Consider the following 13,662-nt stretch of genomic DNA (forward strand, 5'->3'; position numbering starts at 1 on the left):
CGGCATTCTGCTTATACAGTGATCTCAAATTATGACCAAAACTTTCTATACGGCAAGTGGTCTTTCAAATACGGCGCGGGCTACCCGGTTTGTTTACATTCTCCATGAGCACATCTCTCTATTATGAAATAATAATCACTCTTGGGCACATTAAATGTCTAATTTTACATCAGTATAGGCATTTTTATTAATCTACGATATTTTCTTTAAAATTATATAAGAAACACATTACATAGCATATTATTATTATTATAATCAAAAAGAAGCGCTAAGCCACAAGGACTATACAGCACTGCAGGGCAGGAAGGAAGCGAGGGCATCAGGTGGCAAAAGGGAGATGGATGAGTAATAGGTTACGGATAACAGCGGGGTAGTGGATGGTGAAAGGGTAAAGAGCAGCAAGAGACTGAACTAGAAAGGGCTGAGGGGAGTGCGAAAAGTATCATCAGAGTTTGTGGAGTAAATCAGTCGTTGTCAAGAAGTCAATGAGAGAGTCAGGATTAAAGGAGGGTCCATCAGCAAGAAGGAAAGGTAAAGAGAGAGTAGTAGAACGAAGACGACGGAGGTAAATTCTGCGTGCTCGTTGATAGGGCAGTCTAACAGAATGTGGCTAATCGATATTGGAACTTGACACTGCTCACAGATACCCATGAGTAAGACGAGTGTGGCCAATGCGAAGGCAGGAGAGAGTGGTCTCCCAACCTCGGCACTGATGACAAGAAGACGGCCAGTAACCTATGCTCGGTCTAATAGAATGAAGTTTGTTACCAAGCAGAGTTGACCAACGTTGTTGCCAACGGGTGCGAAGGTGGGTAGCTATTGCAACAAAATAGTCCAGAAATGGAACACCTCTATAGGAAATTGGTAGGTCATGTACTGCTGACTGCGCAGCAGTGTCTGCCTGTTCATTGCCCTGTACGTCGACCAGGGACCCAACAAAAAACAATATCTTTGTTTGGTAGAGATACGGCGTAGCCAAAGTTGGATACGGAGAACTAGGGGGTGAGATGTATCAAATTTTCATATAGCCTGTAGAGCACTAAGGGAGTCTGAGACTGCTACAAATGATGACACAGGCATAGATGCGATACGAATAAGTGCTGCAAGAATGGCATACAATTCAGCAGTAAAAATGCTAGCCGAAGATAGTAAATTCCCCTGCACGACGCTGTCCGGAAACACTTCTGCGAATCCGACGCCGTCTGAAGACTTAGAGCCATCTGTGTACACAGCAGTGGCATGAGAATGGGAGTGGAAGTGATCAAGAAAAAGAGAGCGGGAAGCCACCGTAGGCAGTTGAGCTTTCGAGCAAGGGAGTGAGAAAGAACAGACCCGAACAGCTGGAACTTCCCAGGGGGGTAGGGAAAAGTGAGATGCTACATGAACATATAAAGGTGGTAACTGAAGGGAAGACAAGAGTGAATGTAGGCGAAGAGAAAAGGGACGGAGCAAACAGGGGCGGCGAACGAATAAAGAATGTCTACTAATATCGGTGACCATTCTATAAATGGAAGGATTGTGGAGATCATGAGAGCGTACATAGTAGCGAAGGCAATGGGCATCACGGCGATCAGACAAGGATGGAACATTCCCTTCTGCATAGAGGCTCTCAACAGGGGAAGAGCGAAAAGCACCAAGGCACAAACGTAATCCTTGGTGATGAATGGGGTTAAGGCTAGAGAGAGTAGCAGGAGAGGCCGCGGAATAAATCTGGTCACCATAATCGAGTTTCGATAAAACGAGGGTTGAATGTAGGCGAAGCAGAGTTCGACGATCAGCTCCCCAGGAAAGATGAGCAAGGGTTTTAAGAAGGTTTAGCCGGCTGTGACAAGTTGCCTTCAGAGAGGTAATGTGAGGTTTCCAGGATAACCTACAGTCAAAGAGAAGGCTTTGAAACCTGACTGTATCACGTTTGGGGATACGGGAGCCATAGAGATACAAAGGATGATCGGAGATGACAGAGCATCTAGTGAAAGTAATTTGGTGAGTTTTGGTACTTGAAAATTTAAACCCATGCATGGTGGCCCAATTGGAAACACGGTCGACTGCATGCTGGAGAGAAACTGCAATGAGATGACAGTCAGCACCTGCACAAGCAATAGCGAAGTCATCAACATAGAGTGATGACCAAATATTGGGTGGAAGAACAGAGGCCAAATCATTTATAGCAAGGAGAAAAAGTGTTGTGCTTAGAACACATCCCTGAGGGACACCTTCAGCTTGGACGAAGTCCGGGGAAAGAACATTATTGACTTGAACATGGAAATGTCTGTCAGTTAAAAAGTTCTTAAGGAAGGATGGTAGATTGCCTCGGAGGCCTAAGGAGTGGGCCTGGGCCAAAATATTATACCTCCAAGTTGTGTCATATGCCTTCTCAAGGTCAAAAAATATGGCAATAACCGAGTGATTATTCGCAAAGGCATTACGAACATACGTATCCAAGCGTAGTAAGGGGTCTATGGTAGAACGACCCTTACGAAAGCCATATTGACTTGCGGAGAGACTGTTGTGTGTCTCTAAATACCACATTAAACGTCGATTTACGAGACGTTCCATCACTTTGCAAACTGCACTAGTAAGAGCGATGGGACGATAGTGGGAGGCATCATGTCCTGTAGTACCCGGTTTACGGAAAGGGAGAACAATGGCAGATTTCCACAGCTGGGGAAGAACTCCTTGTGCCCAAATAAGATTGAAGAGGTGTAAGAGGACTACAAGGGCTGACCGATGTAAATGTTGTAACATACGAATATGAATGTCGTCAGGCCCAGCTGCCGATGATCGGCAAGCTGAGAGCGTTGCCTCTAGTTCTTGAAGTGTAAAAGGCACATTATACTGTTCTTCTTTGAGATAAGAAAAGTCCAAGGGTACTATCTCTCTGGCAGACTTTGAGGAAAGAAACAAGGGGCATAGGTGGAGCCCCCGGGAAATACGGACCAGATGTGTGCCAAGTTCAATGGCAACGTCGAGAGGGTTTGCTACATCAACACCAGCGACCTGTAGAACAGGAGCCGGGTCAGGAGAGTATTTACCACTCAATTTCCTCACTTTTTTCCAGACTGCACTCATAGAAGAAGCAGAGATGATGGTGGAAACATAGTCTCGCCAACAAGTGCGTTTAGCTTCACGGATGACATGGCGAGCGATCGCACGCTTCTGCTTAAAATCAAGAAGTGTCTCAGCGGTTCTATTGTACCGGTACCTGCCCCATGCAGCGCGTTTCAAACGTACTGCACGAGCACAAGCAGGAGACCACCAAGGCACGCACTTCTGAGAATGCCTGCCTGAGGTTTGGGGTATAGAATGAGAAGCTGCGGTAGAAACTGACGTTGAGAAGAGGTGTAGGAGCTCGTCAATGGAGGATGAAGAAGGAACCTCACTAAAAGCAGTGAGGTGTGAGTAAAGATCCCAATTTGCCCGATCAAATTGCCAGCGAGGGCTACGGAAAGGTGGTGAATAGGAAGGAGAAGTAAGAATGATTGGAAAATGATCGCTGTCATGTAAGTCCGGTAGAACAGACCAGGTGAAGTCTAGTTCATTGGAGGAAGAGCAGACTGATAAATCGATGCAAGAGAGAGTATGAGTACGAGGATCAAAATGGGTGGGAGTACCCGTATTTAAAACATGGAGGGGGTGAGAGGCGAGAAAAGCCTCCAACTGGATGCCACGTGAGTCACAATGAGACCCCCCTTCCCCAGAGGAAATGGTGGGCGTTAAAATCACCAAGTAACAGAAGTGGTGGTGGTGGTAAGGATGAAACAAGAAAGGCAAAGTCTGGGATAGAAAATGCTCGAGAAGGAGAGAGACATAAAGAACATATTGTAAACCACTTAGTCAAGTGGATACGGGCTGCAGTGTAATGCAGCGAGGTATGGACAGATAGTTGACAGTACGGAATATCATTGCGTAGAAGAAGGGCACTTTCATTAAAGGTCCCATCTGAGAAAGGATCCGAAGAATACAATAAATTATAGCCTGAGATAGGTTGGAAAACAGCCGAGTGTAATTTTGGTTCTTGTAAGCAAGCACCAACAGGGGAAAACCTGGAAAGCAACATCTGAAGCTCACCCCGATTACCCGAGGCCGCGGATATTCCACTGTAAATAGGCCATGATTGGCGATGAAGAAAATACCAGGAATCCGTAGGGAAAGGCACCTACGGACTAGAGGGGTTAGAAAAGTCAACGTGTGGTGGCATTGGAAGACGTTCAAGCAGCGAAGGAACGGAGCGTTGTGAAGAATGGGGTTGTGAAGATGAAGGAGAGGGAAGAGAACTAACAGGAAGTGAATCAGTGTCCATTGAAGGTTTAGTCTCTGCAATATATTCTGAAATGGCTTCAAGTGTTTCTGAATTCAAAGATGGATGGGAGACCATATTGGAGATAGAAGGAGGAGGGTGAGTAAAGATTGGGACAGTAATGGACTGTACCAAAGTAGAGGGGGAGGGAAGAGTGTAAGGGACTGGAGATGAAGTGTGGGGGGGGACAGAAGAGGCAGAAACCTGGGAGGTGGCAGAAGAGGGAGAAACTTGGAAGGGGACGGTGGTGGAAGGCATAGTACGAGGAGGAGGGTGAATCTCCACACTTGTAATAGAGCCAGAGAGAGGGGAAGAACTAGGTACAGAGACTGGAAAGGTAAAGTGTGGAGGTGGAAGAAGGGAAGGAAGGGGCAAAGAAGATTTGAGCAATGTTGATTTTTTGGACTTCTGAGAAGTAGAGGGGTGATTGGTATTAGGTGTCGTACGAGGTCTTGTCGATACTGGGGCTTGTGAGGAAGGACGCGAAGATGTGAGAACAGACTGAGTTGTAGTTGGGACGTCAGAGCCAAGGACAGCAAAAGGATTAGATGCCAGAGTGGCTATGGGAGGGGTAACAACAGAGGAGGCTGCAGAAGATGGGACCCCAGAAGTGGGGGGATGTTTTGAAACACAAGAATAAGAAACACGGGGTAGTCTCCCTTGGAGGCGGAGATGAGTAACTGCCATAGCATAAGGGAGACCTTCTGCCTCTTTGAGGCAACGGATTTCACGTTCATTTAAGTAGACCTGGCAATGGCGGGAGTACGAAGGGCGAGCTTCATTACAATTAAGGCAAGATGGAGGTTGACTGCAAGATGTATTAGAATGGTCGTCGGCACCACAGACTGGGCATTCGGCCATAGATCTGCAATATTTTGCTGGGTGACCAAAACGCTAGCAATTTCTACACTGTTGCAGTGTAGGTATCACCTTTCGAACTTGTAACCGATGTCCTGCGACATATACAGAGGACAGGAGTTCTCGGCTGTCAAAAGTTAAACAAGCCACATTGCAAGGGTAACGTCTCCGCCCACGGGCAGGAAGGACATAAGTGTCTACTTTGAGGATTGGGAGATCCTGGAGTTCCAGCTGTTCAAGAATGTCATTGCCACATGACTGGAAATTCTGTTGGACTATGGTATGGGGCAGAATGACAGTACCACTACAAAAATTGAGAGAAAGATGGTTTTCAATAGTGATAGTAGTAGTAGTATCGATATTCGAAAGGAGAGAAAGATCATGAGCTTGAGTAGCATTCTGGACAGTGACGATGCGCGTACCACTCGAGAGCATGAAATGAAATATCTCCACCAACATGACGCAGGAGCGCTTTGCCAATACTATGGTCAGAAAGGTAGGCAGAAGAAGTCGGTCTTAAAGTAAAGAATTTAGTCCATTGTGTGGTCCGAAACTGAGCGTGGAGAGGGAGTGCTTGACGTGTCGGTCTTTTCCGAGTAGAATGGGAAGGTAACGAAGGAGCATCATCAGGAGATTGACGGTGGCGTTTAGGAGTAGGACCGGAGTTGGTCCGGCGTGAAATGGGCGGGCGATTCGAAAATTGCCATACCGTAGAGGGAGAAGCCGGAAGCATAGTCAAAGGAGAGCGGAGTTCAGACAAATCGAAGGAGTCAGTCAAAGCCCCGGTACCTGAAGCGGGTGAGGAAACAGCACCAGCAAGAGGTACAGGGGCATCAGGAGTGTCCGAAGAGTGGTCTAAACACAAGGCAGGGTCAGAATGGGGTGCGGTATCAAGAAGGGGCCCGAGGGTAGTGGGTTCATGGATTGGGTTCTGCATGGTTAGGTTACTCCTTTGCCTTTTGTTTTTAACCCTTTGAGGGTTTTCGTCGTACTAGTACGTCTTACGCGTAGGGGTTTTTGACGTACTAGTACTCATAAATTCTAGCGGCCTCAAATCTAGTGGGAGAAAGCTGGTAGGCCTTCATATGAAAGAATGGGTCTATGTGGTCAGTATGCACAGTCTAAAAAAAATCCTGCAGCACACAGTGCATAATGAGAAAAAAAAAACTTTGACCATTTTTTTTTAATAAATCAGCGACTTTGCAGTGTATTTTCGTATGGTATTTATTGTTGTATTCTAGTTTTCTTGGTCTCATTTTATAGAATGGAAGACATATTACAGAAATTGAGATGATTTTGACTGGTTTTACAAAGAAAGGTGCCTTGAAATTGAGCTCAAAGTAGCAGAAATGTTCGATTTTTACCAAACTTCAGAAGTAAACAAATCGTGCCAAGCGTGCAATACACGTCAACTGGTGAGTCTAATATTCTTTCACAAGTGCACCAATAATATTTATACCATTTTTTACACTAATGCTGTAGTCTGCCTAACAGTAAATCTTATATATTTTGTGAAAATAAAAATTCAAAGTGGAAAGCAAAAGATTATAAGAGGGGCCTTGAGACGTGACTAATGACTAGAGGAAATGTCATTTTAGTGCCAGAAATGTCTTTCTTGTTTATTCTGGACCCTATTCGGAAATTGGCATCTTTTGAAATTTGTGTGAAATTGGCAAAATTGCTAAATTCTGACAACTGTACTGGATAGTTGAATTTCATAAATGAGTGGTTTCTTGCACCCATTCGATAGAAAAAACGGAGTTCTAGCGAAATATTCATGTTTTTTGTCGACTAGTACAGTGAAATTGGCCGAAAATGGGGCTCAAAGTGGGCAAAATCGCCGATGCGTAAACATCGCCGAGACCGCTAACTTTGCGAGAGCATAATTCCGTAAGTTTTCTATCAAATTTCAAACTTTTGGTGTCTTTATGATCGGGAAAAGATTCTCTATCTTTTCATAAGAGAAAATAATTTTTTTTTTTTTCTTAAATTTGGCCGACCCTGAGAACGAGTTTCGGAGAGGGCCTGTCGACCCTCAAAGGGTTAAGAAAAAAAAGAAAGAAAAGAAAATAAAAATAAAAAAAAAGAATAAAAAAAGGGGGGAGCGGGGAGGAAGGAAAGGGTCGGAAATCTCCCTCCGTGCCCAAGAGGACCTCAGCACCGCTAGTAGTGCAGATGCAGCATGGAACCCGTGCCATACCCTACCCTTCATGCCAGTAAACCAGCAATCTGGGATAGCAACCTCACATCTGCCGAGCTACCTCGGTGGACAAAAGAGAGGGCGGCCGGATATACGCCACAAAGCATACCTCCTTCGGCCACCACCCCCGGAATCCGAAAGGTGGCTTCCAGAGATACACCCGTCGCCCGAAAGACACCCAAAGCTACTCCGGGATACCGGAGAGGGATCGGGACATCCCCAGGCGATCCAGATTCCACGGCAAACTACGCCACCGCCAAGAACCTCAACGGAATGGGATGGACCCCGGTATCCTTTCCTCTACCTAGGAACTAGCGCGCCTGTGGGAGAAATCCCAAAGGCCAAAAAGAGGAAGGGTAAAAGAGAGGAGTGGGGAGGGGGAGGAGGAAAGGAAAAAGGGGAGGATGGGATAGGGGAGGGGAGATTGGGGGGTACTTAGGTTCGGTCTGAGGAAGAAGACCGACAGGTCTAATTCCTCAGACCAAGAGCCTCTTCACCACGCCAAGGAGCCCCCCTTGAAGAGGATTACATAGCATATAAACATGCTGTTTATATGCTATGAAGGTGTGGTTGCTGGGTGGAGGGAAAACGTTACATAATACTAATAATAATCACTCTTGGGCACATTAAATGTCTTATTTTACGTTAATATAGATATTTTCATTAACCCGTCTATTATATTTTCTTCAGAATTATATAAGAAACACATTACATAACATATAAACATTTTATGTTTATATACTATGGAGGTAAGGTAGCCGGGCAGAGGAAAAATATTATGTCACTCCCCTTAATACATAATGCTTTTGTTTACAATTCTCAGCATGAATTATTCATTACTTCTCCCTTTGTTTATGATGACATTTATATATAGTTAGAAACGATTAAACTCGGTGAACATGGTATGTCGATGGTAATATGTCTCTGGACCACATTAAATATCGTGTAGGTATGTAGCCCAGGCAGACTACATACCTACATTATTATTATAACTGATAATTATACGTATGTGTACCTGTACCTAAGTAAACTTACACACTGTGCTGGCATGCAGGTACACATTAAAATCACTAAGAGTGTCTTATTAGTCTTGAAGATGTCATATTAACTATGATAATAATAATCACTCTAAGGAGCATTAAATATCGTATAAAACGTTAATATAGACATTTTGCTTAATCCATCTAAATACACCCCACAGTAGAATAAATTAACATAAATATGAGATGTGGTAGCCAGACGACTTGTGACGAAAACCAGATGCGCTCGTCTGGTTTGTTTACGTTGTGGGTGGGGTGGTGAGGGTTACCCTTCCTGGCTACCCATACTTCCCAACCTGACTTCATACAAATAAAACTCACCTCTCACCCTGCATTAAGAATACAAATATTTTAAAGTAATTAATGAGTGTACTATATACAGTGGAACCTCTGCTTGTGAGAGTGTCCACGTGCGAGTTTTTCCAAATACGAGCAGTCGATGGGTCGATTTTTTGCTTCCATATGCAAGCAGACCTCAAGGCAGGTTCCTTGACACTGGTGAGGGGCTCTTGCTTTTGATCTCGGGAATTGTATCTCATTTGTTTGTTGGACTATCTTATTGAAACTTGGGCAATGTATGACGGAAAAATGCTTCTTAACGTACACCAAAAATGAAAGAAATCTAAGCATAAAATAATGGAGTTCACTTCTCAGCAATTAGCCACCCCTTAGTGGTAATTTCGAGAGGTTTTTATGGTAGATATATTACAAAAATAGATATGATTTTGATTACTTTCACGACAAAAAGTGCCTTGAAATTGAGCTCAACCTGGGAGAAATGGTCCATTGCTTGGCTGTTTTAGAGTAAACAAATGGCGTCACTCTCCATTCCAATATGCAGTCGTGAATGGGTTGACATTAGTTTTACAATTATTGCAATAAGGAATAATAAATCTTATATTTTTTGTGTGAATAAAAATTACAAATTATTTATATAATAATAATATAATAGTAATAATAATATAATATGTATAATAATAATACATATATAATAATGTACTACATATAATAATTATAATAGACGGCTTCAAAAGGCCGTCACTAGATGGCAGTGTTTACCACAGAGGGAGCGGTTGTGGCCGCCTCCACCTGTTACATAATGATATACTTTATTCAGCCTAGAGTATATATCATGTTTATATGTGATTTATATTGTTTGTTATGTCATATTAGATGAACTGATAGATAAATAAGCCGTATAGATGATGATAGCGAAATTATTATTCATGAAGTATTTTGCCCGGTCTCCAGACAAACTCTCGTCCACTGCCAACACCGCCCATACCACTATATGAATGACATATTTTATTCATTCTAGAATATATATCATGTTTCTATGTTATTCATATTGTTTGTTATGTCATATTAGATGAACTGTGATAGATAAATAAGCCGTATAGATGATAGCGAAATTATTCATGACGTATTCTGCCCGGTCTCCAGACAGACTCTCGTCCACCGCCGACACCGCCCATACCACTACATGAATGACATACTTTCTTCATTTTAGAGTATGTATCAGGTTTCTATGTTGTTTATATTGTTTATTATGTCAGATGAAGTGAGATAGATAAATAAGCTGTAGAGTTGATATTGGCGAAATTTTTGAAGTACGGAGTTCCACTGGAACGGATTAATTGCATTTCAATTAATTTAAATGAGGGAAATTGACTCTGCAAACGAGCAAATCCAGATTATACTCCCAAGTAGAGGTTCTACTGTATATGCATTTTATCGCTCTAGGGAGCTTAATGTCATAGTAGGTATAAGTGGCCAGGCAGGATGCCATACCTCCCACATGACTTTCTACAAATAAATACTTTTCACCTCTTACCCTACATTAAGACTACAAATATTTTAAGGTAAGTACAGCGTCTACTGTACATGTATTTTATCGCTCTAGGGAGCTTTAAGCATCGTAGTATAGTATGTGTGGGTGGGGTGGCCAGGAGGGCTACCACACCTGACTTCTTAAAGTAAATACTACTCACCTTTTGCCCTACATTAAGACTACAAATATTTTGAGGTAAATAATGGGTATACTGTGTGTGTATTTTACTTTTTAATGCCTAGTTCTATTGCTAACTTAATATATGTTAGTGTAAACTTGTTATCTGGCATTACTGTATATGCATTTATAAATGGAAAAAATGGAGTTCTGCTTTCCAGCAGTAAGTGGGGCCCCATTGTACATTGTTTAAGTGTGATGGTGGTGCTGGCAGAAGTCTCCACTGCCACCAACACGGCTTCTCTGTGGCAGCCCTTAAACCCAACAACAACATTTACACCTTTTACTCCTCTCATACATTGACATATTTTATTCACTCTAGACTATATATCAAGTTTCTATGTTATTAATATTGTTTATAATGTCATATTAGATGAATTGTGATAGATAAATAAGCCAGAGATGATAGCATCATATTGAAGCATAATAAACTTGCCTTCCTCTTGCCTCCTACATGTCTATCATACACCAACAAGTCAAGTCAATAAAGGTAAGTGTGATGATAAATGTTCATTTATTCATTTTATTAGTGCTTTATATTTATTTGTCATTGTTTTCTGTATGTATATTTATATTTAATCTTTAAAATAAATATTTTTTAATACTTTTGGCTGTCTGAAACGGATTAATTGGATTTCCATTATTTCTTATGGGGAAAATTAATTCGAGTAACGGCTAATTCGACTAAAGGCTAGCTTTCTGGTACAGATTAAAGCTGTTGGTTGAGGGTCCACTGTATTTAAATTACTTGTAATGCCTTAGTCTTGAATATGTACCCCTCTTTAAGGAGGGCTCCTTGTTGCAGTAAAGAGGCTATTGGCCTGAGGAATTTGACCTTTTGGTCTTCTTCCTCAAACCGAACCTAATTACCCCCCAATCCCTCCTTCCCTATCCCCTCCTCCTCTTTCCTCCTTTCCCTATCTCCTCCTTGTTTTCAGCCTTTGGGGTTCTCCCCTCAGGCATTCTAATTCCTAGGTAGGGGAAGGGCATCATGGTTCATCCCATTCCATTGAGGTCCTTAGTGGTGGTGTAGTTTGCCGTGGAATCTGGATCAACTGGGGATGTCCTAATTCCTCTCCAGTCTCCTGGGAAGCGATTTTGGACATCTTTTGGGTGACTGCCTGTCAGATTCCGGGTGGTGGCTGCCAAAGGAGGTATGCTTTGTGGTGGGTATCCAGTCACCCTCTCTCTTGTCCACCGAGGTAGCTTGGTAGATATGAGGCTGCTATCCTGGATTGCTAGTTTAACGGCATGAAGGGTAGGTTATTCAAATTCAAATTCAAGTTTATTCTCTATAAGGGTTACAATGTGGGGTTTACAGGTTTTGGGTATTGTGTGGTTTACATGTTATAAAATACTAATTACAGAGGGGGCCACTAGGACACCTAGCCTGGCTAGGCATTTCAAGCAGACTTAGATTAATTCTTAATATTAAATCCTTGCAGATTATGGTATTAAGGCTAAGTGACTACATCATAATTTGTGAGTTTAGCAATGTGAATGCTTTTGTTTTGGCACAATACAAAGTGTCTATATTGGAGTATCATAGGATTTATTATTTTAAGATTAAGATTAGTATTTCTGGGTTTATAGTCAGTGGGTGAGTGAGTGTGATTGTGAACCACCAGGTGGTTATGTAGTTAGTTGTCGGGGTGGATCAGGGATGGCATAGGTTCCTTGCTGTATTTGCACTACTGGCAGTGCTGGGGTCCTCTTGGGTGCAGAGGGGGATTATCAGCCCTTTCATTCCTCCTAGGTGCTCTCCCTCCACATTCCCCCCTTTTTTTTATTCATTTTTTCTTTCTTAAAATATACAAAAAGAAGTGACATACCCATGAAGTCCCAAACCTGCTCCTCCTGGGCCCCTTTCTGATACCACAGCCTGTTCTAACCCTACCTCATTATTGTACCATTCTTCGGACCCTTCTAATACCCCTGTATCTTATGCTGGTGCCATTTTGTCACCCACTCCAGGAACCGAGGTTCTGTCTGACTCCTTTGATACATTCAACCTCTGCACATCTTTGACCATGCTTCCGACTTCTCCCTCTGCGGTGCGACAAATTTCATATCACCCGCCCAACTCAGGTCGGACCATCACCAGTCTCACACCTGAATGACCAAGACCATTAACTGATGGCACTATGCTTCGATCACTTCACACACTGCCCAGAAAAGACTGGCACGACACTCGATCCCCTTACACACACAGTTTCAAAGTACACAATCGACTTAGTTTTTTACTATGCAGCTGACATATATATGTACTGAGTGTCTCTCAGATCGTAGTATCAGCAAGGTGCTCCTATGCCATGTTGGTCAAGATATTTCATGCTCTCAAGAGCAGTGCATGCATCATGGTACAAAATGCTAGCCAAGCTCACAATCTTTCTCTCTTTACAACCAGATGCTAAACCTGTAACAATGCAAAAACACCATTCTCTCAATTCTTGTAGTGGTGCTGTCATTCTACCTCATACCACTGTTCAGCGTAATTTCCAGACATGTGGTGGCAACATTCTGGAACAGCTTGAGCCCCAAGACTTCCCGATTCTCAAAGTAGACACACTACCCTTGCAATGTAGCTCTCTCTACTTTTGACTGCCGTGAGCTTCTGTCCTCGGTTTATATTGCGAGACACCGTTTACAAGTTCGAAAGTTGATCCCTACACCACAGCATTATGGAAATTGCTGGTGTTTTGGCCATCCAGCAAAACATTGCAGGTTCATGGCAGATTGCCCAGTCTGTGGTGCCAATGACCATACCAGGACATCCTGTAGTCTACGTCCCTCTTGCCTTAATTGTACTGGAGCTCTCCCATCTTATTCTCGTCGTTGCCATGTTTACTTAAATGAACGAGAAATCTGTCATCTCAGAGAGACAGAAGGTTTTCCTTATGCCATCGCAGTCTCCCATCTACACCTCCAGGGAGGCCCCCATATTTCTTATTTTTGAGTTACAAATAGGCCCCAACCTCTGGGGTCCCAACTTCTGCAGTCTCCCATGTGGTCACACCTTCCACAGTCACCTCTGTATCTAACTATTTTGCAGTCCTAGACTCTAAGAGGTCCCTACCCCGTCACCTCATCGTCGTCTTAACTCTTCAAATTCTCCCTCACAATTTTCTGTCTACAAAACCTCACACAACAACCCCCCCTCCACCCCTCTATTTCAAAGTCCAAAAAATCCCCATTGTATAAATCTCCTGTAACCCCTCCGTCACTTATACTACTCGGATATTTTTCCTTTCAAGTCTCT

The sequence above is a fragment of the Cherax quadricarinatus genome, chromosome 28 (assembly GCF_038502225.1).
Source record: "Cherax quadricarinatus isolate ZL_2023a chromosome 28, ASM3850222v1, whole genome shotgun sequence".
NCBI lineage: Eukaryota > Metazoa > Arthropoda > Malacostraca > Decapoda > Parastacidae > Cherax > Cherax quadricarinatus.